We start from the raw sequence: 26,859 nt of genomic DNA on the forward strand, positions 1-26,859 counted from the left end.
AGGCATAAAGCAGGGGATGCTTTAGGGCAGGTCTACCTTGTGATTGACAGGTTGCTACAATGGTGTCCCCAGTACGGCCTCGCTACCATCGCTACCATACTACCAATGCAATTAGCTTCAGCATGACCATACTGTGACCCATGAGCCAACTGCCCTGTTTTTTTTTTTTTTTATTATTATTATTGACAAACATACAAAGGACAGGACCAGACATCACAGCAGCACTACACGACGATGACAACAACAACAACTACAACTACAACAACAACACGCTGGGAATAGCATTGCAAAACCCAAAACAAATCAGTCCTGGGATACATATAAAAGGCACATTATACAATGTGGAGCGCAACACAGTGGAGGCTACATTAAAGGGGCCCTATTATGAAAAATCGACTTTTCCTTGTTTTTCAACCCTAAAATGGGTCCCTGGTGTGTCAATAAGTCCCCACAGTATCAGAAAAGACCACCATCTCCCTGTTTCACTTTCTCAGTTTGAAAGAAATCCTCCCGATAAACGAACGGTTTGCAGAATGTCCACTAAATGACGTCAGCACCGAATTTTGCTGTGCCTTATATGGGTCATCTCGGCTCATTAGAATCGCTCCACCTGTGTGGTCCCGCCCACATAATCCCCATACCTGTTGGCTGTCAGTGTGATGTACATACAAACCAGTGGACCAAAATGCCAAAATCAACGGAAAGCGAGTTGGCAGTCCAATTGTTGATATTTACTGGCATCGTCGGAGCATCTACGATGGAAATGTGCACACACGCGTCCGTAAATGTGTGTTTGTGTGTGCGACGCACTTCACCGACAGGAGCTTTGACAACATGGGGTGCTACAGCTCAGGATATGCCTCTAACCTGAGGCTAAAGTTTGGATCAGTACCGACAGTCCGAGAGCCAACCACAGACACTGAAGCGTTAAGTTACTAAATATTATGTAATATGCCGTGTTACAGTTTACCGTTGCTTTCTTAGCATTGGTGTGTTAGCATTGGCGTGTTGCGCTAAAGTTAGCATTGGCGTGTTGCGTTAAAAGCTTCCATTGTATTGATATTGAGGACCGTTGACGTTACGTAGTACTGCGGGGGCCCAAACCTGTAAAATAACGCTAGACATCAGTTTGCTTGGAACGTTTTGTAGCTTGAATGCGGCAGCGAGAGCAGCTGATCTGTTTGTTTATACACGCCGATGCAAAGACGACGTCACCAAACGTTTGTTTTTGCACCGCTAACGAAGGGATTTTACGAGCTTTTGGTGCGTCACCACATCAGTTATAGTTAAATAGTAACGTGTTCCACATTTCAGATGTAGTTGTAAACTCTGACTGTCTGTCTGACTGTCTGTCTGCTTACAGAGCAGCAGCTCACATCAGCGTCCCACACCGACCCACCACAGCTACTGTTGGCACTCACCTGTCTAGGAGGACTCTACAGGCTCCTTACCCAAGTAAAGGTGTGTAGCCTGACATGTAGCCTACTTGAGATCAGGTTTACAAGCAACTACTAGTAGTTGTGCAGATGTGTATTTCTATTATGTGATATCATGGGTTTCATTCCTCCATACAACTCTGTTACAGCTACTGTGTCCTGCAAGGACTTTGGTGTTGGCACAGCCATGGTTCCAGACCTGTTTCACAACCACTCCAATAAGGAGACCATCAAAGAGAGCTCGCCTGGACCCGGTAGAGGAGGAGGATACTTTGGAGGGCAGCTCTTCCTTGACTTCAGAAGAGCTTGATATGACCCTGCAGAGTCGGCCACAAACAGTTTGCGTTTGTGTTCTGAGATAACTGTGAACTTCAACTGCTGATTAATTTGACAATAAAGTCTTTACAGTAATTGTAAAATGTGTCATGGTTAATAATACTGAAGTAATGGTCAGGAAGACTGCATAATATGTTGCATAGAGGGATTTATTTTTTATAAAACACAATTGATAAACAAACAACAGACTGCTGTATTCCTCTTACATGTAAAGCACCATAACCAGCTGTATATTTCATGCGTTTTGGAGAGAGAACATTCAGACAGACAGTTCCAACCAGGATGTCCCACCATGCAAGCCTCTTCCTCCTCCAGCTGCTGCATCCGTCTTCTTACCTAGTGTGAATCATGATCATCGTCATGTTATGTGAATAATAATCTCAACAGACAACTTGGTGTAACAAAGTAACATTACCTGTGGTGTCTCCATGCAGCAGACATGTTCGGTGTCTGAAGGCCCACTTAGTCACCTAGATGAATATAGTACAGAATTTGAGCATTTCAACAACAAATCTTGTTAATATGGTAACCTGACTGACTTTGCTGACAAGCTGAGGTGTAAACCTCATGTTTGAATTTTGTAACAGTAAGTTTAGCACATAATGTTGAGATGGAGCACAATCACGTTTATAAAACACAGCACACAGCCTATAATTCACAATTCAGCACATAATTCTGGAGGACGACATGATACTGACCAAATCCTGCTGCTTGTATGTCTTTATGTGTAGAGGATCAAGTTTTTAATCCCGTTAATGTGATGTAAACAAACTTCCCGCATACAGGACGCTGTTTTCATCGGGTTTTCATCCGTTTAAATATAATGTTGCGACCCCATTTGGAAAACATGCAACTGTGAACTGTCAACAACACGGCACTACTAACGATATTAATTGTTGCCGAGGCTCACGGAAAACACATCAAAAGCAAACACAGCATGTGTGCAAGGAGTGCACAGAAAAATAACAACAACAAGCCAAGCGTTCCCTACCTTTCGAGCTGTCTGGAAGTCCAAAAACAACATGTAGCATGCTAATCCTTATATCCAGATAAAGGTAAGAGTCCAACGAACAAAAGTAGCCACTTCGTTTAGTCCCACGAGCATGCTAACTCCGGTAGTCATCCATAACACGCCATGTGTTGACGTTGTGAGTTTCTGAACAAAATATTGTTTATAGCTAGTTATCGCTCTTCGATGACAGGCGAACAACAAAGCTTTGTATTTCCGTGTTTGGCGGCTTCTTGGCGACAAAACAAGCCCCCTTCCACGATTCTGCGATCCGAATTGGCTGAACAATCTGTCCATCAAGAGAGCCAGTGCTTCACTGCCTCTCGGCTGACCAACCACGAGAATCCCCAGGCAGAGAGCCAATAGGCAGAGGAGTACATTTTTGACTGACAGGTCTTATAGCCAATAAGCTTACGATTCCAGCGGTATGTTACATGGGGGGAGGGGGCTTGAGGGTGAGAGCGCAGCAGCTCAGAAAGGTCAGACTGTGTTATGCAGCGTCTCGTTACAGAAGGCTGTTATGTAAAAAAACATTAAAAAAATGTTGGTTTTATTAGTAGTAGTTGTAGAACTGGTGAAATAAACAAAAAAAAGTAGAATTATATACCTAAAAATACCCATAATCTCATCTGGAACACTTGTTCCAGATGCAGCTCCGTCTGACATTGCCCTACAACACTGCACTTGCAAAGCTCATTTTTGGGTGTCTTTTTATCTACTTTCTACCAGTTGTTGGTCAGGCTTGTGGCTGTGGCTTCATTCAACTTTTAGGCCTATATATAAGAGCCACAGCTAACTTGTTTCATTCAAAAAGAAAAATATTTTTTTTTTGTGCAATTTCCACTATGTTTGAGCTGCAGTAACTCAGTGTCAGTAACACTTAGAGTAAATCACTCAGAAGAAAATTCAAAGGGTTATCTTTCAGGAATGCTCAGCTTTGTGCCTGTAGTCATAGGGGTTCAAAAACAGTAACCATTTTACTTTGGGTATGTCGTTTTCAGCCTTTTCTTCAAAAATAGGATGGCCATTCAAGAGTTAAATCAATGACTAGGGTAGGCTACACAAAAGTCAATAGAGTCGCCATCTGGTGGGCAATGAAAACATTTTAGTGTCATGGTAGCCAACAGGAGATTTCTGGTCCTTAACACACAGTTTTTACTGCAGTGTAAATGCTTGAAAACTGCAGCACTTAATATTGTTTGCCTGTGACTTTTCTCTAGTGGCCCACACCCAAAATGTTTGGCCACCCCAGAATTAGCTTCTCAGATGACGTTAACACTTTGTCAGGTTGTCAAGTTGGCCTTGAATTATGAAGTAACTTTGTTAACAGCTTCACACCAGAAGCCGGATGGATCCAGATCCAGTAAGGTTGCCACTCAGGATGCCACTCTGCTGCTTGTGTTCGTCAGATCCACCCATTGCTTCTCCAAGTATGGATCACTGGTTGCAAAATGTCAAAGATCCCCTTATCGGGGAAACTGGTTTTCATGTTTTCTCGGATCATTACGCAGCACAGATCCGCCATCACACACTCGGAGGTTTCCCTCACGTTTCTTCCCTTTGTCGATTGTCTTGTGCGAATTAAACTTAACTTTGACATTTTATTACGTTGGTGGTTTGTCACTCAAGTTGAAGTCATCACACTTTTCCTAACCATAACTAAGCGGTTTTGCCATAGTAGTGACCTGCCAAGCACAAAGTAGCCCCGGCCTAAAGCATCCCCTGCTTTATGGTCTATTTGAATCTAAATGGACCACTAAATGCACATCATGTTGTATTGAAGAAGACTTGCAACTAGAGATTGAGATCATATGCTCATGTTTACAATGTTTACTGAGTGAGAAGTAGGGTCATTTCCTCATAGACTTCCATGCGTCACTTTTCAGACCCGGAGGTTGCTGCGTGTTATGAACACTGGTGCCAGCATTCTCCTCTGACAGACACCAATCATGAGATTCAAATGAAAGGTTTCACTCCAACATGACATTTAAATTTACATTTAGGTCATTTAGCAGACGCTTTTGTCCAAAGCGACTTACAATAAGTACATTTGTCAAAAGAAGGAAACAAGGAAACCACAATGAATCATTGCCGATAAAGTAAGAGCTAAAAATAGAACAAGTGTTAGGTCCTCATCTGAGTAAACTAGTAGTTCAAGAGCAACAGTGCTACGATCAGAGTGCTATAGGTAAGGTTTTTTTTTTTTTTTTTTTTTTTTTTGGGGGGGGGGGGGGGGGGCTGGGTCATGCTAGTCGAGGTGAAGTCTGAACAGGTGAGTCTTGAGCCTTTTTCGGAAAATGGCAAATGACTCAGCTGTCCTGACATTAGTCGGGAGTTCGTTCCACCACTGAGGCGCCAGAACAGAGAAGAGTCTGGACTTTGCTGAGCAATTGAAATGGATGCGTGCTGCAACAGGGAGCCAGTGGAGGTCACGGAGGAGGGGGGTCACATGGGAGAATTTGGGTAGATTGAAGATAAGACGTGCTGCAGCGTTCTGGATACGCTGCAATGGTTTAATCGCAGAGGCCGGGAGTCCGGCCAGGAGAGAGTTGCAGTAGTCAAGGCGGGAGATGACCAGTGCTTGGACCAAGAGTTGCGTTGCATCCTTTGTGAGGAGGGTCCGAATCCTGCGGATGTTGTAGAGGGCAAATCTGCAGGATCGGGCCACAGCAGTGATGTTGGGGGTGCAGGATAGTTGGTCATCGAGGATTACACCCAGGTTCCTCGCAGTTGACGACGGCAATACTGTGATGCCCTCGACAGTGACCGACAGGTCCATGCGAGGGCAGTCTTTCCCTGGGATGAAGAGGAGTTCGGTTTTATTCAGGTTAAGCTTGAGGTGATGTGCAGTTGTCCAGACAGAGATGTCAGCCAGACAGTCCGAGATGCGAGTTGCAATGTGGGTGTCAGAGGACGGGGGAAAAGAGAGGAACAGCTGGGTGTCATCTGCGTAGCAATGGTAGGAGAATCCATGCGATGTGATAACAGAACCTAGTGATCTGGTGTATAGTGAGAACAGAAGCGGTCCTAATACTGAGCCTTGAGGGACACCCGTGTCCAGAGAACAGGGTTTGGACAAAGAGCCATTCCATGTGACCTGAAAGGTGCGATTTGTCAGGTATGATGTAAACCAGGCGAGAGCAGAGTCAGTTATGCCAAGTTCAGCCAGAGTGGAGAGGAGGATTTGGTGATTGACTGTGTCGAACGCAGCAGATAGGTCGAGGAGAACGAGAACGGAGGAGTGGGACGAGGTTCTGGCGTCTCGCAGGGACTCGGTCACTGTGAGGAGGGCCGTCTCAGTGGAGTGAGCAGTCCTGAATCCTGATTGATTAGGGTCTAGGAGGTTGTTCAGCGAGAGATAGGATGACAGTTGGTTGTAGGCGGCACGTTCCAAGGTTTTAGAGAGGAATGAAAGAAGAGATACAGGTCTGTAGCTTTGGATGTCAGTAGCGTCTAGGGTGGGTTTTTTAAGGAGAGGCTTCACGGTAGCTGTCTTAAAATCCGCTGGAATGACACCTGAGGTGAGGGAGGAGTTGATCAGGGTGGTGAGGAATGGCAAGATGTCGTGTGAGATGTCTTGGAGAAGAGAGGAGGGGATCGGGTCGAGGGAGCAGGTGGTGGCACGGTTAGATGTAACAAGTGCGTGAACATCTTCAGAGGTGAGGGGGGTAAAGCTGGTAAGACCATCCGAGTTGAGGGTTGGGGATATGTCTTCTGGGAGGGAATAGGCGTAAATGAGGAGCTGATGTCTTTTACTTTCTTGGTAAAGTAAGTAGCAAAGTCATCGGCAGTAAGGAAGGAAGGGGGCGGAGGGGTAGGAGGGGTGAGGAGGGAGGAGAACACGGAGAAGAGTTTCCTGGGGTTGGAGGCAGAAGAGTTGATCTTTGCCAGGTAGAAGGCAGATTTAGCTGCCAAAACAGTTGAGGTGAAGTCAGAGAGGAGGCGGTGGTAGTGAGTAAGGTCCTCGTGCTGGCCCGATTTCTTCCATTTTCTCTCTGACGCTCGCAACAATGATCTGCTGGTTCGCAGAGGTTCAGACAGCCAGGGAGGGGGGGGAGATGACTCCGCAGGTCGTGAGATAGGGGGACAGAGAGTGTCCAAAGAAGAGGAGAGTGAGGACATCAGGATGGAGGAGGCTTCCTCAGTAGGTATTAAGGAGAACTGTTCTGAGGATGGTAGCGAGGAGATAACAGTTGAGGAGAGAGCGGAGGGAGTGAGGGATTTCAGGTTGTGGCGGCTGGTGACCATTCGAGGCGTAGAGGGGAGGGATGTGGTGGGCTCCATGGGGAAGGAGAAAGTCACAAAGTGGTGGTCGGACACGGTGAGCGGGGTAACAGAGAGTGCCGAGATGCCACAGGATCTTGTGAAGACAAGGTCAAGTTGGTTCCCGGCGCGGTGAGTTGGTGGAGAGGGGGAGAGCGTAAGGTCAAATGCGGAAAAGAAGTCGATGAATTCAGATGAGTGCAGCTTTCCCGAGTGGATGTTGAAGTCACCGAGGACGACGAGTGGTGTGCCATCATCAGGGGAGCAGCTCAGGAGGGCATCCATCTCATCCAAAAAGTCACCGAGAGGACCGGGTGGGCGATAGATCACTATGATGTTGAGTTTGAAAGGAAGGGTGACAGAGACAGCGTGGAATTCAAGTGTAGATCGGGGTAGGTGGTCCAGAGGAAGGATCTGGTAGGACCATCTCGGTGAGATGAGGAGCCCAGTTCCTCCTCCTCGCCCTGTTCGTCTTGGGGAGTGTGAAAACGAGTAGGCAGTTGAAAGGGCAGCTGGAGTGGCAGTGTTTTCTGGGGTGATCCAGGTCTCTGTGAGGCCCAGGAAGTGGAGAGACTGCAGGGAGGCATAGGCTGAAATGGTGTCCGCCTTCTTGACTGCAGACTGGCAGTTCCATAGCCCCCCTAGTACTTCAAGGTCCTTACCGGTGGAGAATGGTGGGTAGCAGAGATTGGATGGGTTACAGCCTCGAGTGAAGGGTCTCCGGTGAAATCTTCTCCAGTGTGATGTCCTGACTGGGATAAGACACATGGCTGCGAGGGGGGGTAAGATGTTATGCCTACCTCGGTGGACGTCCTCGATGGACTCCCGCAGATAGACTCCCTTGTCTTTGTTCAGCTGTCTTGACTCCCGCAGATAGACTCCCTTGTCTTTGTTCAGCTGTCTTGACTCCCGCAGATAGACTCCCTTGTCTTTGTTCAGCTGTCTTGACTCCCGCAGATAGACTCCCTTGTCTTTGTTCAGCTGTCTTGACTCCCGCAGATAGACTCCCTTGTCTTTGTTCAGCTGTCTTGACTCCCGCAGATAGACTCCCTTGTCTTTGTTCAGCTGTCTTGACTCCCGCAGATAGACTCCCTTGTCTTTGTTCAGCTGTCTTGACTCCCGCAGATAGACTCCCTTGTCTTTGTTCAGCTGTCTTCGTTCAGATGGCCAGACGCTGCAGCTGACGCTGTAGTGACAGCCTTTTTAAGTGCGCAGTTTACCGTAAGTACTGTGTGTGACCCCTCCCTCTAATCAAGTCTATTCACTACACCTGAGGTGGCTCAAACTTAGTTGATTACTCACTTAACATTTGCAGTTTCATGACGATTTCAACAACAAGCTATCAGCACAAGACTAATGTTGCAACTAGCTTTACTCACACAATGCCTGAACCCAAATCTACAATTAGTTTCTGACTTACCAACAACAGACAAAGCAGCTTCCTTCCTTGCTCCAGACAAAATGTGGTTTATGTGACATGACACTTTTTTCACCATTAAAAAAGAACATCAGTTCTTTAAAGGTTGTTGCTGAAATTTCAAATGACTCATCTTAAAATGGTCTGGTATCGCTAAATGATAATGTTAGCTGTGGATGGGAACAGGTGTGTGTTTACTGCATATTGATGATTTTCAGGCAGAAAAACAATCTCCAAAATGGATATTCCATTAGTGGAACGTTTGCAATGTCCATTTTGGTGAAAAGAATTGCTGCTTGAAATCCATCAGTCAGTGTGAAGCCCAAATGAGTTTCTTCACGACAACATTCTTGTTTGGCAGAAAGTGAAAACTTTAACAAGACTCGTGACCTCTCAGGTTTAATCTGCTCATTACTGATGAATTAAGCAGCAGCTGGAAGGAGGCTTGCAGCAACGCTGTCAGGTAATCATTCTGGGTATAAATGGGACTGCAACCAGGAGGTTCAACATCTTTTCACCTTGAGACAATGTATTCAAATGCTCCTGCAAATCATGGTGCATTTTAGACTAAAGAGAGCTGAGCCGAGCTGTGAGACTGCAGCCACAATACAAGAAGCTGCTGTTATCACCATGAATCATCACAGAGATGAAAATCTGTGATACAGTGTAAGTAACAAAGTAAAATTGATTATTACCCCAAAATTAAATAACTTGTTCCTCCGAACAGAAATGCTGTCACATGCTGTTCCACACACTGTTATACTTGCAGTGTGAATAAAAAAGATATGGAGCATAGTGGTTGTTTTTTGTTGCAGTATTGAATGATACAAGACAGAGAAAACTGAAAAACCAAAGAAGAGTGACAAACATTTTATTCTTAGGGAGTAAACACGGACAGGGCTTACATAAAATGCCAAGTAAATTTTAAAGATGATTTATCTCTGAAGGAAGGCTATATATACTGGTGGATTAAGAGATGCTGAGCAGAGTTGGATGCTGACCAGCACCACGCTCACTGGTCACAGTCCAGCCAACTGGAAACCATGGCAACCATAAGGTTAAGCATAAAAAGCTGCTCACTGCACAACATTTTGAACAACAAGTGGCATATCTGTTTGATCCAAATCTTAAAAAAAAAAAAAAAAAAACAGGTCTGCCCTCCTAAAAGTTCTGTTTCCATTGGGGATGCACTGATATTAATACCAACACTGATAATGACTCATTTAGCTCAATTGGGCATTGTGAAAATGGGCCTCATATGGTTGTGTACTACATGTCTTGCTCCATTAACAAAGATTTGCACTTTAATAATTTAATTCCACTACATGTACAAAGCAGTATTTAAGTTTCAGCCATGATTAAAGAACATTGTTAATGTTTATATGTTGATGTCTATTATTATCAGAAAATATTCAGTTATATTAATTCATTTATTTGTTTTTGCCATCTAAAATGTGTCAGACTTGCCTTGTACACACAAAGCTTGTTTATGTTGAATTGTCCCATGTAGCTGCACACAACAACCCTACATATAATATTTACATAAATCCACATCAACAATACACTTGATGCTTATATTAGGGTTTCAAGGTGAAATTCTCTCTGCATTGTTAGGGCAGCAACATGCTTGGTAAAAGCTTTCGGGGGCTGTGATGGCAGTAAAACATCCTGAGATGAAAAGAGGAAAGAAGACACAGAGAATAACCACAAAAGGAGAAACGAATGAGAACAAAAACAAGAGGAGGCGACAGAGCGATGGAGAAACTAAGACAGAGAGGATCAAGAGAGGCAGGGACTTTGAGAGAAGCCTGAAAGGCAAAGCGATATGAGCCTTTACAGCGACAATCAAAGCTGGCCGGTCCTGTCTGCAGGTCGTTATCTCTGCCAGCACTGTGCTGCCTCCACAAAAAGTCTGCTGGCCTCACTCAGACTCCCAGACAGCGATAGTAATCATTACAAATGGCGTTTTCGCCTCGAAAGAATGAATCGACATGCAGTGATTCTGGTTAAAGACGCGTACGTCTTAAGTGAGCTAACCAGGTTGTGTGGAAGTTGTGTAAAAAAAAAAAATATGTGCATGAAAAGACATAACCATAAGTGTATTTCTATGGTTGCTGAGGTTCCTGCCAAAACTTTGAGTGACTGTGTGTCTTATTTTGTGGTTTCAAATTATGCAAATCGTGCAATATGATGGCCCTGTGGTGTGAGCAGCACAAATTTGGGGCCCAATCGCAAATCGCAAAAAGGCAGAGCCACTTCAGAAATCTATTGCCCCTCAACTTTGTTGACAATATTTTTTTACTATTATATGCGTTCAAAAACAAGGAGAAAAACATGAGGTGTGGTGCAAGAGAGGAGCACGGACGGCATCAGACGCACTGTCTCATTGCAACGCAATGGATTTGCAGGCGAAGCATTTTTGTGGGATCTGCGCCTTGAGCTTTTCTGATTGATGTTTACTTTACAGATATATAAATGCATTTTCACTCAGGAGTCAGAGGTGTTAAGACATCATTTCGATCATTTAACCTCTTCAAATCCACCCGCCGGCTGGTGGGTTAGATGTGAATGATTGGTTTTGAACGATGGTATTAGGGCTATTTTATTCATGCATTTTTTCAGCTCTGGCTTTTTTTCTTCTCCAGCATGTAATAGTTTTTTCCAAAACCACAATGTCAACCACTTTTGTTGAAGTATTCACGCTGCATTAAGACCACCAGTGATCGTCACTAGGCATCTAGTCATTTGATGGGCTCACAAGTCTTAAAAAACACCACAGGTTTGAAATGATGCACAAGACTGATTCAACTGGTGGGAATGAGATGTGACCCAGTTTGAAAGCTTCAGTGTTTGAAGTCATTTCACTGATATGGAGCGCAGGGAGCCGGAGGTTCACTCATGGTCTGCATCAGCTAAAAGTCTATTTTTCGGAAGAAGTCACAGCCAGGTCAAAAAATATGAATTTCATTTTCAGCAGCTGCAAATGCCAAGAGGGTGAAACCAGGAATATCTAGGTAGATGGGGGAAAAAAGTTCATATGTGAGAGTGGCATTTTTTTGTGCAAATGATTTAAGATTCTCTAAATGCATTAACTACAGAATCATGCCTCGTGAAAACAAATAAAAATCACTTGCGCCACCAAATTCCACGTTTGGCTAGAAAACCTTCACTTTAACACTGTGAAGAACATATTTCTGTGTACAAAACACCACATTTCACTGCAAGAAGTCAAATATTGATTTGTTTGGTTTAATCAATACTTCCATGTCAAAGCTGAAATTGGGGGCAATCTGTGACACTAACGTTTTCCTAGTTGACCTTTCTGTTAGAATGCAGTTATAACGAATATTGTAGCCTTGTAGGGACTGTGGATTCATCTCATTAGGAAAGCGATTAGTGTCAGAGCACCAAGGCTTCACACTCTCAGGTCTCAGGTCACAAACTGTCCACTGTCGGCTTTGAAGCTGTGCTTTGAGATTGAAAACATTGTGGCAAAGTACCATTTTGGCAAATCTTGATCCCCAATTTAATACTTTAACAGTTCAATCAATCAATCAATCAAATTTTATTTATATAGCACATATACAAGCGGCTGAGCCGCAACCAAAGTGCTTCACAGAAAGTGCTTGTGTTTAAGTGCTAAATGCAAAAAAACAAAAAAAACAAAAACAGTTAATCATGTTGCTCAGATTATGATCAATGCACACATTTTTTGGGTAACACGTTTTCACTTTTGTGCATCAAATAATGCCGCTTGATCAGCGTTCCAAAGTTTCAAGCTGTGACGCTCACTTGCATGTGTAAGAGTGTCGATACAGAGTCGTTAAATGGAAAGTGTCTTTTCAAAACGACGTCTTCACAGGAAGTGAGGTGTAGACAACAAACCACGTAGTTAGATTTAGGAAAAGAGTGCGGTTGATGTTAACTTGCACATCGGCAGTGAGGCAGTGACAGGTACGGCAGTGACAGGTACGGCAGTGACAGGTACACAGGTACGGCAGGTACGGCAGTGACAAAACAGTGACAAAACAGAACAGAAGCTGGTTCAGCTTCAAAGGTTAGTACCTCCCAGTGATCTTGGCGGAATATTCAGTGGCAAATTCAACGATCCTGCCGTGCAACAGTCCCGTGGTGTGTCTGGCTAGCAGCTAAACGGAGCTAGCTGCTATAGCTAGCGCCGGCCACAGCATGATGGTGGTGTGCGAATCCTGCTTTCCCACCCTCTCGAAACTGAGAGAGAGCGTAAACGGCCTGGAGGCTGATCTCAGGGAGAAGGACAAAATCCTAATGAACTTCTCCACCGTCGCCACGACCCAGTCCAGGCTCATCGCCCACCTGAAAGCTTCCGGCGCTGGCGACCGGAGCATGTCGGCCACAAACAACACCACCCTGCCGTGGACCGGCTCCGCCATCGCTGGATCGCCGGCACCAGCTGTCGCCGAGTCCCGCTGGCACCACCTGGGAGCCAAGCCGAAGGGAACGGCAGCCTCCACCTCACGCCTCCGCCTGCCGGAATGGCAGTGCTCCATCAGGGAGGATGGAGCGGTGGCCCCAGCACCGGTGAGCTCGACGCCTGTCAAGCCGAGGGCCCCGTGGTCGGTGGTGGGAAGGGGCGCCGGGGCTCGTCCATCTCCCCCGCCTCCGCCCCCGGAAATCCCGCTCGACAACAGGTACAACATCCTAAGCCTGCAGGACTTCCCTCCAGTTGGCACCTGCTACAGCCCGCCTCCAGGAACCGACCACCCGGCTCAACGGTCGCGGAACCGGGATCCACCCGCCCGGTCTTCACCATCACCTCCATCCCGCTCGGGACGAGCAGCGGCACAGCGCCGCCAACCGCGGGTTCCCCCCGAGGAGCGCGGCGTCTCCAGGCGCGCGGCGTCTCCAGGCGCGCGGCGTCTCCAGGCGCGCGGCGACGGCCGCTCCGGCTCGGCGCACTCCCGAGGTGCTGGTGGTCGGGACCTCGCTGGTGAGGCACGTGTCCGTGCGCAACGCATGGACTTTCTGCCGGCCTGGTGCCTGTGTCACGGAGGTCACATCCTCCGCTCAGCAGGTGAGTGCCCAACATCCCTCGGCCTACACGCTGGTCGTGGAGGCTGGCATCAACGACCTCAAATTTCAGCAGTCGGAGGTGCTCAAAGCGAACTTCGTCGCCATGGTGGATAGCGTGCTGGACACGGGGAAGCGGCTAATTGTTCTGGGTCCGCTTCCCCCGCCCCGCTACGGTGATGTCATCACCAGCCGCATCCGCCAGCTGCACCTGTGGCTAAAGGGATACTGCCTGGGCAACAGTATCCCTTTCGTTGACAACTACGCGGCCTTTTTAAACCGACCTCAACTTTTTAATCGGGACGGCCTTCACCCCAACCAGGAGGGATCCCGGCTTTTATCTGTGAACATTGACCTGACCATCCGCTCATGCACCACACCCACCTCTTGACTAACACACGGACACTCTGCCCCACGCTGTCCCTCCCACCCACACTCACCCCCCACTCCCTGCACCATACATAGCCCACACATCCACCCATCACCACCCCCATCAGAACCACAGGACATCCATCACATTGAAACACTTATCACTCACAGACATCAACCCAGGACTGTTTTTAGACCGACTGATTGTTTTAATGTCCCCATAAAGAGACATACTGAGCGCACAATCAATGAAGACATCAAGATGGCCCTACTAAATGTGCGCTCGCTGTCTAACAAATCTTTTATTATAAATTATAAATAATTTTAGACAGAAAATTAGACGGTATTCTCCTTACTGAGACATGGCTCGGCACTGACGCACGTGTTGTTCTCACAGAGACCTGTCCTCCAGATTTTAACTTTTTATTTTCAACAAGGGTGGGCAGGAAAGGAGGGGGAACTGCCTCGATCACAAGGTCAACATTATCACCAAAGGAAGCTCCTTTTAACAACTATTTATCATTTGAATACCACGCCTTTGTTTTTAGCAGCCCTCCTATCTTTGTGTGACTGTTTACAGACCACCCCAGCACCCTACTGCTTTTATCAGCGACTTCTCAGAGTTTTTAACCATCATTCACGCTAAGTATGATAGGATTTTAATAACTGGTGATTTTAATCTACACATCGATAAGACCTCAGACCTAGCATCTAGAGAATTTTTAAACCTCCTTCACTGCTTGGATTTTAAACAGCATGTCTGCCAGCCAACCCACGACAGGGGGCGCACCCTGGACCTGGTCATAACCTATGGCCTGTCTGTGGGTGCGCCCTCTGTCGTGGATCTGGCCGTGTCAGACCATTTTTGTGTGTTTTTTAATATCACCAGTTTTAACCAGCTGGAGGACCCTGTGAGAACAGTGAGGAAACGCCATCTTACTTCTGAAGTGGCAGCAATTTTTATCCAGATTTTAAAGAACACTCCTGCACAAATTTTACCAGCACCATGTGATTTTATCATTGACAATTTTATTCACAAACTAAGGTCAACACTTGACTCAGTGGCTCCTCTTTTAACTAAAACTATAAAAACAAGACCAATGCCACCATGGAGAAATGAAGAAATCAAAAAACTGAAAAGAACGTGCAGGAGTGCTGAGAGGAGATGGAGAAAATCAAAGCTGACAGTACACTACGACATATTTCGTCAACACCTCAAAACATACAATAAAACCATCAAACTGGCAAGAATTTCACATTTCAAAAATATAATCTCCGAAAATAAAAATAACCCCAAATTTTTATTCTCCACAATTGAGTTTTTAACCAACGGTGACCGGAACAGGTCACCAATAACACCAACAGACTCCGTTTGTGAGGCGTTTGCTGACCACTTCAGAAGTAAAATCGATAACATTAGATCCAGTCTTTTATCTCACCAAATCTCAACCTCCGACATTCCTGGATCAATGCTTCCACCTGAGGAGACTCTGGACTCTTTTGCCCTGGTTGACGCAAGGACACTTGGTCGAGTCTTCTCCCAAGTGAAGCCCACAACCTGCCTTTTAGACCCAATTCCCACACGCTTTTTTAAAACGTTTTATGACGTTTTTGAGGAACAGCTTTTATATATGGTGAACTGCTCTCTTCAGACGGGTGTCTTCCCCACATCCTTTAAAACGGCGGTGGTGAAGCCCCTTCTGAAGAAGAGTGGCATAGACCCCACCATTTTTAATAATTACCGTCCAGTATCCAACTTACCATTTTTAAGCAAAATTTTAGAAAAACTGGTTTTTACACAGATAAATACATTTTTATATTTAAACAATACATTGGAGAAGTATCAGTCTGGTTTTAGGACAAACCACAGCACAGAGACAGCCCTTTTAAAGATTTTTAATGACATCAGGTTCAATTTAGATAATCATAAACTCACAGTCTTGGTTCTGCTAGATCTAACCGCCGCCTTTGATACAGTGGACCATCACATTTTAATAAACCGTTTGAGGAACCTGGTTGGTCTCTCTGGTGCTGTTTTAAATTGGTTCTCCTCTTACCTCACTGACCGAAGCTTCTTCGTAAGTCTGGATACCTGTTCCTCCAAAACACACAACCTTAAGTGCGGGGTTCCCCAGGGGTCAATTTTAGGCCCAACCCTTTTTAATCTCTACATGCTTCCCCTGGGTGATGTCATCAGGAGGCACGGCATCAGCTTCCACAGCTATGCTGACGATACACAACTGTACATCGCTGTGTCTCCTGATGACACAGGGCCTTTAGATGCCCTTTTTAATTCCATTTTAGATATCCAGTCATGGATGGCAGCAAACTTTCTACAACTCAACCAGGACAAAAGAGAGGTTTTAGTCATAGGTCCTGAAGGCCAGAGAGAGAAACTTTTACCAAAATTAAATAATTTTAAATCATCGAAATCTCTGAGAAACCTGGGCGTGATTTTAGACTCTGAGCTCAGTTTTATTCCACACATTAAAAATGTAACAAAGGTAGGTTTCTACCACCTGAAGAATATAGCCAGAGTCCGCCCGTTTCTCTCACAGGCCAGTACAGAGGTGCTGATGCATGCTTTTATTTCCAGTCGTCTAGACTATTGTAATGCCCTGCTCTCTGGTCTTCCTAAAAAGAGCATCCATACTCTCCAACTGCTGCAAAACTCAGCCGCACGCGTGCTGACGAGGACCAGAGGGCGGGAGCACATTACACCAGTTTTAAAGTCGCTGCATTGGCTCCCTGTCCGCTTCAGGATCGATTTTAAGATTCTTTTACTTGTTTTTAAATGTCTTAATGGTCTTGGGCCCTCTTATTTATCTGACCTACTCCTATTATATCAACCCTCACGGACCCTGAGGTCCTCTGGCACCGGCCTTTTAACCTTTCCACAAGTCAGATTGAAAACACACGGGGAGGCGGCTTTTAGTTATTATGGTCCCCGACTGTGGAACAGCCTGCCGCAGAACCTCAGGGCCGCAGAGAATGTTGATGTTTTTAAAAAACGGCTCAAGACTCATCTTTTTAGTCTGGCTTTTAATTAATTAACTTTCTATTATTTTAAGTCTGCTATTTTATTCCCCAAGTTTTAATCTATTATTTTAAGTTTGCTTATTTTAGTAGTTTATACTGATTTTATTCTATCCTATTTAGCTATTTAGCTTTTTTATCTAGTTTTTGCTATTTATTTTATTACTGCTATCTTGTTCTATTTTACATTATTTTATCTCTTTTACCGTCGACTGACGGGAACCAGTAGCACTCTCGCCTCACAGCGAGAGGGTCGCGGGTTCGACTCCCGGGCCGGGCCCTTCTGTGTGGAGTTTGCATGTTCTCCCCGTGTGAGCGTGGGTTCTCACCGGGTTCTCCGGCTTCCTCCCACAGTCCAAAGACATGCAGGATGGGGATAGGTTCATTGATCACTCAAAATTGCCCGAAGGTGTGAATGTGAGCGTGAATGGTTGTTTGTCTCTACATGTCGGCCCTGTGATAGACTGGCGTCCTGTCCAGGGTGTACCCTGCCTTCGCCCAATGATAGCTGGGATCGGCTCCAGCCCCCCCGTGACCCTGAGTGCAGGATAAGCGGTAGACGATGGATGGATGGATGACGGGAACCAGAGTCCCTCATGGTGTGGATGGCCTTTCACTCACCGATGTCTCAGTGCCGAGCCATGTCTCTACAGTTTTAGCCAATGCAGTGCGTGGGGGTGTGTGTGTGTGTGTGTGGTGTGCCGAGTTGCGTGCATGTTAGTGTGAGTGTGCGAGTGTGTTCCGGGTGGGGGGTCGGGTCTTTCTTTCTGTTGTTGTTGTTTTTATTGTTGTTGTTGTTTTGTTCTTATTTTCTAAATTTGTATTTTCTGTACGGCACTTTGTGTTGCATTTACCTGCATGAATGGTGCCATATAAATAAATAAAATTGAATTGAATTGAAAATTGAACTTGACTGGATCAGGATTTGCTTACATCTTGCTCCTCCTTTCTCATCTGCGCACACACACACACACACGAACACACACACACACACACACACACACACACACACACACACACACACACACACACACACACACACACACACTCACACACACACACTCACATACACACATGCTTTGCCTGCATGATGCTATTAGAGTAGTTGTAGAATTGTGGTTTATTGATTCTGGTGTTATTAATCATTGATTGATATTGCTAAAGTCGTGCTCACACTCCATCGTTCACTGCTGCTCCCATGAGTGTAAAGCAGTTGGTAAATACTGGTATTATGAGTAAACAGCCTTCCCTTCAGACTAGAACAACGGTTTGGTTGTTGGCCTCTCATCCCAGGGTGGGGCCCCATCATTATCAATTAATTATTAACTATTCTTTGAATATTTATAATCCAATTGTGTTCAGCAGTGTTTAAACACCGAACTAATCAGACTCTACCTGCAGGAGCACATTATATTCACACTATATATTTACAGCAAAACTGTAGTGTTATTTACTAACACTATATTTACACAATATCACACAAAGCGTATTGTATTCACACTATCACATAATGTTTTTTGTCTTTATCATCCACTGCAGACAGCTTGAACAAATCCGTTATTTGAACAATCTTGGCGTCAGCCAGCAAAGCCTTTCTTCCTTTGCTGCATCCTCTCTGCACCTCTGGCCGCGGGTGTCCTCTGTCCATCATGACACATTTGGTAACCAGTTCTAGCTCGCTGCAGCTAAGATGACCTATTCTAATATAAATATTTGCATATAGACTAAATCAGCCCTTTCTTTGCTTTGCATTGTCTGATACCAACACACAAGGCACTCTTAGTGTCTACGAGACACACCGGGCCTTCAAGTAACTAACCCCTTTGCGTAATTGTTAGATGCTCAGAGAAAATCCTCCAGGAATGTAATGACATAATATAAAGACCAAAAAAACAACACAGGTTGGGGAGAGCTCCCAGGTCTGTTTCACACCACCGTGAATGAACAGAAAACACCTGCAGCCAAATAACAGTAAGATCTATAGTGCTCTAGATGCAGCAGTGATATTAAAAGCACATTTTTTTTACACCTTTACACAGTCAGTAAATCCACTCAGCGTCTCTCAATCTGGCTATGAGCAGCTTTGTGTAAAAGGGGTGGAGTTTGCAGCATATGGCCGTATTTCACAAACGAAGAGCAAACTGTATTTTAATAGAATGGTAATTCAAATATGAAGTCATTAAACATAACCCAGGCTAAAAGCAACACAGCTGCAGCTCCCAAAACCAGGAATGACAGCTAGCAAAACATAATTGTGTGTATAAATAATATGTTTATAGTATCACTGCCTCAGCTAGAGCACGTTAGATCTGACTTAAGTTATTTGTGTATCCCATTGAATGAATATGTTACTTAAATATAGTCTTATGAAATAGAAGATTCTTTATTCAGCCCATTGAGGAAATGATGGCTATGTGACAATATTGTAGCATCATTCTTTCAGCTGCAACCCCGGTTGTGTGAGTGAATAAAGAACAGAATATTCAACATGCTAAGGGGAAAAAGGTTAACTCTCTTATCTTATAATCACCCACGGCAACGGTAAAAGTACCAGTAACAAAGTAATGCAGGCAAACCACAGGACTGTTAGCGAGATGTAACAAAGATGCTGTGTAACATCCAGCTGAAGAATCTGACACACACAAGTTATATGATAAGAATATATGACAAGAGATTATATACTGATTTACATTTAGAAAATGAACTAAACAAGCCATAAGAATGCATATAGGCAATATATTAAATTAATATAACACACACTAATTAGTCAGTTCTATGGTGCTCTAGAATAAATAATGTGCTCCACAGCAATCAATGAATCAACTTGAATTGCCAGTTCCACGGTTCATTAAAAGGCACATACAAATACATACAGCAACACATACACAGACAACACAAAGGCAATGTAAAGAGGCAGTTTAAGTCCAGGATTTGACAAAAGCATAATGATAAATTACATGAATCATCCATCCATCCATTGTCTAGTGCCTAGTGGGGGGCAGGGTACACCCTGGACGGGACGTACATGAATCATTCAGTCTGCAAATAAATTTGTGCATCAAATTGCTTAACAGTGCATAAATTGTGTTGACTCCTACCATACAGAATATTTCACTTGCACTGCTCCACCTTGGTATTTAAAGCAGTACACACAACCCATTAGAGGCAACTTGGAGTTTCTGGAGGCTAGACTTTTTAAATGTGGTCCACAAGGGGGCAGTATACAGAGGACTGCAGTATGCCTGAAACAGGCTTATCTTTACATTGTCTGAGCACCAGTGGAATTTCCTAACCAGCATGTTAGCTTGGGCATATAACATGCAGCGCTACCTAAAGATGTCATCATCACACATTTGATCAATGATGATGTGTCCCAGATATGTAGTTTTGTGGCTTACAGTTAATATTTGCCCTGCCAGGTAAAAAGATGGAAAGATTAGACCCTTATCACCTTTTGTTTTAAAGATTAAAACAACACTCTTTTTACACCCTCTAACCCCAAACCTGCTTCGTAGTACAGGGCTTTTGTTTTGTTGCCTAATAATAGTTTTTGTTTGAATACACAACAACCATGTGTTTACTGCAACAATAGTGGAGTGTCTGTTTGAAGCGCAGGCCAGTGTGTCAAGGGATCTGAACAAGCGTTTTATGTGTTTGGTGGTATTCCAAAGTGGGTTTTTGGAAAATCAGATTGGGATAAGTTCCAGAAGTTGAGTGAGGAAACAATAAACACATATCTAGAGATATGAATGAAATGAACAGGTAACCTCAGCAATTATCTGGCAGCAGATTGCTCGACACGCAGATTAATTCACACCCAAGTGGTTTCATGGTGGACAGAGGAGTGTCCGGCTATGAAAAACAGGAACATGGCAGTCAGACAAGGCATAGACAGTGGTGAGAAATGGCATCTCAAGCTTAGAGGGCAACTTGGGAGAACATTTTCCAACAAACTAGGAAGAACTATACCTGTGGGAGGTGTATGGGATGATAAAGAGGGTGGGAGGAGCCAGAAGGGAATAGTAATATCCAGTTATGACAGCTGAGGAGGAAACAGGGTCTCCACAGGGACAAGGCATGTCTACATGCTTCAGATAAATCGTCGAGGGGGGAGGAATGGAAAGAACAATGACTTATCATCCAGGTTTGTTACACCAAACAGATGATACAATTGATGATCCATTTCTGTTGCAGAGACATTGAGAGCAATAAATCGATCCGAACCAGCCTCACCAGGAGAAGATGATATATGCTACGATATGCTAAAGCATCTATGGGAAGGAGCACTCTTGAAGCTGCAGCATGTGGGAGGAGGGAAGATTACCAAGTGTGTGGTTAAGATGCAGGACTGATTCTGACCAGAAAACCCTGGTAAGGATCAGTCTACACCCAGGAACTTCAGGCAAACAACACTATCATCAAATGTATGTAAGATAATGGAAAGGATGATAACAGAAAGGTTATCATGTGAGTTTGTGAAGATAGGAATGCTGGCAAGTTATCACTAGTTTTAGGAACGGAATACCAGACACTGAAAAGAAAAGGTCTCAGTCTTTTTTAAACATAGAGAAAGCGTACGACATGATGTGGAACAAAAGTGTTGTATATTTTAAAGCTAGACATGTTTTTCTGCACTTATGTTCCATTGTTTATGTTTTACACAGTTTGCGTAGTTTTTGATGCCCAACCATGATGTTTTTCCTGAACCCTAATTAACTTTGTTGCCTTAAACTAAGAAAGTGTTTACTGCGACTGTAATGGGGCATCATAGGGCTACCCACTGCACTGCATTAGAAAGTGATGCCAAGGGGTCTGACCAAGCAACAGTTAGTTATAAAAATGCCGTCCCTCACAGGACTGGCCCATTTTGAAAATGCTCGAACTTCCCGATGGCCAGTCTGTGCATGACAAAAGTAACTGTCCAGATACAACATTTATAATTTGGTAAACTGGTCAAACTGACTAAAATAAAAAAACTACAAAGATGGACTTTGAAAAGCGCATCGTCCACTTCTCCCCGTTTTGTTGACTCAGTGACTGACCAGCTTCAGGTCCAGCAGCTCCTCCTTCCTGTTGCTGATAAAATCAACAGCAGTTAACCAACACACCAACACTGTTCATTCACACATGGAATATCATGAAACTGCTCAATATCAATATCCCCTGTGTGCAATAATGTGAATTTAACCATTCAGTTACTTACTTACTTGTTTCCTTGTTAAGTATTTATCATAGGCCTATATTGCTTTTTAACTGATGCTTCTCATTATTGAATCCACTTTCCCATTTACTGCTGGAACAGTGTAAAAGTCCCACTGCGGGACAAATAAAGGATTATCTTATCTTAAATGTGGGCAGCCAGGTCACTAATATTATTTAATTTCCAAGGTTGTAACTGACATAAAAAAGGGAATAAATGCTTCCAGTCACGATAGTTTATTTGATCAATTATATTATTAATGGTTTGAGTTGTGGAGAAGGTGTTGTATCTATTTCACTCCTTATTGGAGATGTAATATTTGTTTATGTTGATTATGAATGTTGTTCATAATCAATAGTTTGTTTTGTTTTTTGCTGTATTGATTTGTTTTTTTGCTGTATCATTTCATTGCATTTGTTATTTTAGTTTAGTATGTTTATATTTGTAACATGATTGAAAGAAATGAATGCAAATTCAGTTAAATTGTTTTCACTATCCATACATTCATTAAGGAAATTACAATAAGGTTATCTGCATGAAAGTCACTGTTAAATATGCAAGATCGGCATATCGTTTGTTTTCATGAACAGCCGAGCTGTGCATCACTAAATGTTGCTGTTGCAAGGAATTATTGGGCGGCATAATCTCCTTTCCTTTGGTAAAGGAAGGGCCGGTGTTTCCTAGGCTAAAGGATATAAGAAAGGAAGCATTGAAGCACCTTACCTTGACATTCAGAGAATTCGACCAGCTCTTATCATGGCCGCCACTTAAATACATTTCAGTAATTTATTCCATTAGGAACCATCCTCAGCAAAGACTTTTCCACTGCAGCCCTTGTGTCTCCCTCCAATCACCCTTCAGCCTGCCCTCATGATTGCACACCTGTGTCTGGTTTCTTGTACTGAATGCAGCGATAAAATATACTTTGCTGTCTAACACCCCTTTTGTCCTTTCACAGTGAATAGACAGTGATGTTAATGTTTGATGAGTACCTATTCTTTTGTAGCTGCATTAGATGTCGTGCAACCACATCATATTTTTCTGATCCTTGATTGCACTTTTGTGAGCAGTGCGTCTTTGAGGTACTTTGTATACTAAATATATGATTGATGTGGGACAAACAGGCTATTCCATAGTGTTTTGTCTTATTTGCCCATATAAACACAAAAGCATACTTTGACATAAAGTTAACTATAGCCTGAAAGGCTACAAATTACAAGAGGACAATGACAACTATGAGTGGGATAGCCACGGTGAACTTAAGTAAAATTGGGTTACATATATTGATCCTGTGAAATGAGAGGACAGAAGGAAAATGGTGAAAGCTCATCACGGGAAGCCATTACACCAGACCACAGAGCTCCAGCCAGCCAGAACCATTTGGGGATATCAGGAAAGATGAAAGTTTGGTGGTCACGCTCTCTCTTTCTCTCTCTGCACCTCTATTCCAACTTCTAATGGACTTTGTATTTGAGTAGTTAGGATATAATATGATGCAGGGAGTTTGGTTTACAGGCCTGGGAGGCCAACAAAAACCTAACAGTGAACATCCAGCATGTGAGCTGGAAACATTCACACATTCACAGCAGTCCACATGCTGCTCAAAGTAACATTCATTTAAATGATTACACATTTCAACCCAACAAAGCCTCACTTATAGATTGCATGGAATGTGTTCCAGTTTATACTTAAGCATTAAATGACTAATCCCATTGACTCATTAACAACCGTGCTAACACTTCATTATAACTAGTGAACCAATTTTCATGCTTACGATGTAAAAAAAAAAAAAAAAAAAACACTAGCAGTTTGTCACAGTGGGTGAATGTGAGACCATGGGGATAGGACCCAAATGCAGACAATGAAGACTTGTACTGCTCAAAGATATATTGCCAAAATAAAGATATATGTAGGTTACTTGGAGTAGCATGTAAGTAGAGCTCAAACATCGTAGCGGTCTGTTGTCTCCCATAGCTCTTCAATAGAACCTCACTTTTCATACAGAGACCGAACGAAACTATGAGTACTTATTTATGCTGACACAACGTTATTTTAAGATTATATGGAGCAGCTACAGTGTTAGCATAGCCTAACTCTGATCGATCTGAACGGCATTCAGAAAACAAGCATTTTAATTATTTGCTTATCGTCTTACGGACTTAACAAAACATGATATCGGACTTTTTTACCAATCTTCATCATTATGTAGCTATTTCAGCATCATATCTATCTGTTTATTTTAAAATAAATTACAACAAAGTTGTTTGTTTTGGGCTCATACCTCTATAGTAAACCAGCAGAATTGTTGCTTGCTATTCATTATTACAACTTAAAAAAATTCCCCGAGCACCTTTGGGCAATGTTATTAACTCAGACAGGATACAAAGGAGCAATTGGGATTATTTTAGTCCTGACTGATGAACTCTCCGGCCCGTTTAGCCGGGCAACGCAAATAAACACAAATGATCCCGCTAATAAATACAAGTTGCATGAGTAACACAACGCGACAATTTGCATAGTACTCCAGTACCTAGTTTCAGTATCATACTGACAGCAGTATGATTCTATGAAAACATGTATAGTATTGTGAAACACAGTTACAGTACGGTATCATATACTCCAGTTCTCCAGTACTCCAGTACATATTTGCAATCTCATACTGTAAACAATTCCAGAAGAGGAGTTATCCGTTTAAACACAATCGCAGTGTTTTAAAGTAAAACATAACAGTAAAGGTCCTATTCACAGGATATTGCAGGAACTTACTGGCAACAGTGCACCTGTAAGTTACCGCAACAGTACACTAAAACGTCTAACAGATACAAGATACTGTGGTTAGCAAGCTCCCATGACATTATCTGGGTATAAAATATGATTCAAAAGAGGTTAATGGCTAGATGACATTCAAAAACAGCACAGAAATACCAATTAAGTCTATAAAACTATTTTTAGAAATGCAACCAGTAAAAGTAATTGTCCTTACCAGAATTCAAATTCACTTATGTTCAGTTGGAGTCGGTCTGCTCTCATAAAGTCTCCTCATGACTGAATTTTCAATTTAACTCACTCAAAAAGAATCATGGATTGGTCTTTGATCTTTTTTTGATGGAGCTTGTTAATGGTTGATTAGGCAGAGTTACGTAGACATGATCTGAGGAAGAGAAAGGCAGACAGAGATAGAGAGACAGTTTGACTGTACAGACTGATATGGCCTATACCATCTGTATCAGTAAAGTCAAACTATATATATATATATATATATATATATACTGTATATATATATAGTGGGCTGGAGCTGATCCCAGCTGACATTGGGCAAAGGCACCCTGGACAGGACGCCAGTCCATCTCAGGGCTCTATTGTGTCCACTTAGGGTGATATTTGAAGACATGACACAGACTTACATTAGAAATAGAAGAAAGTGATGCATCTTACTGTTGCCAAGCCTAAGGTTACAGTTACCGCTCAAACCAAGGCGACATATTCATTACCAACTGGCCTGAATAAGGGATCCCTCGAAGGGAAGAGACTGATGGAATAAAGAGGAAGACACAAACTCAGACAGAGGGAGAGAAATAAACAGATGTGATGGATGGAGAGGATAACAGATGAGTTGGAGATGAGAGAGCCGTTTCTAATGATGAAAGGGTATAAACAACCTGAACACCTAAAGCATGTTCGTGTTTGAATACCCACTGATATACAGGAAATGGAATTTGTTGATCTCCTTTTTCTGCGCCAAGCTATCTGTAAGAGTTCAAGTCTGATGGGACCAAAGTTGGTCTTTTTATAATGTATGTGGATATTAGACACAGTGGTGTTTACTCTTCATATGGAGGTGAGGAGAGAATTTAAGTCGACAGCTTTTCCAAATGTATGACTATAAAGCATAAGGGATGCTGCCAAAGGGACAATTTATTCAGTTGAAATGTGTTCAGGCAAGCAGCAAACAACTATTTGCAATAACACAGATATAGTGGTATAATGTCTACCTGAGCAGAGAATGGAGTCCCTCTCCCTCTGTGTGTGTTGTTATTAGAGCTCATGGTCACAGCTCTGCACTGCTCTCGTACCGCGGTTACAGCTGATAATGCCATCTCGAATGATAGTGTGGAAGCATAGCACTATCACCCATCAGTTTACCCTCTGGTTAACACTGTGATCTTTCTCAGCATGTTTGCCACGTTTGTGCTGTTCGCCTTGTTGAGAGCTGTTGAAGGGCCATCAAAATGCTCCGGATCTCATATATGCACTTTCAAGAGGTTCTTGCTGTAGACATATCTACTGTCAACCAAATACAATGTGGTTTCTTATGTTGTTGTTAAACTACACATTTTAAAATGTCTGCTGAATTGTCCAACCATTAGCACACACTGGGGAAGTTTTCAGCTGAGTGTGAAGTAGTTGTGATGATGGTCAGTATCTCCAAATCTGAGACCATAGTGTTCTGCCGGAAACCAGTCGGCTGCACCCTCCAGGTTGGGAGTGATTCACTGCCCAAAGCAGGGTACTTGAAATATCTCAGGGTCTTGTTCACAAGTGAGTGAAATATTGATTGTGAGAAGAAGGAGCTGAGAGTTCGGGGATACTAGCTACTGAAATGAGTTCCCTCTGTAGGGTGGTGGGGTTGGACCTTTAAGCTATGGTGAAGAGCTCAGACATCCTGAGGGAGCTGCGATTAGAGCCGGGGCTCCTTCACATTGAAAGGAACCAGCTGAGGTGGTTGGAGCAGCTGATGAAGATG

At 43.6% G+C, this 26,859-nt stretch overlaps 1 long non-coding RNA gene across 1 annotated transcript in view; it reads left to right on the top strand.

Annotated features, from left to right (window-relative positions):
• Nucleotides 1-1,162: 1,162 nt before the first annotated feature.
• The window catches only part of LOC311013634, a 377,991-nt gene continuing 352,294 nt past the window's right edge, over nt 1,163-26,859 (top strand). The window contains exons 1-2 of the long non-coding RNA XR_014597174.1: nt 1,163-1,461; nt 1,586-2,134. This is a non-coding gene — a long non-coding RNA (uncharacterized lncRNA). The remainder of the gene's footprint in view (nt 1,462-1,585; nt 2,135-26,859) is intronic.

Source organism: Eutrigla gurnardus (assembly GCF_963514095.1).
Source record: "Eutrigla gurnardus genome assembly, chromosome: 5".
NCBI classification, from domain to species: domain Eukaryota; kingdom Metazoa; phylum Chordata; class Actinopteri; order Perciformes; family Triglidae; genus Eutrigla; species Eutrigla gurnardus.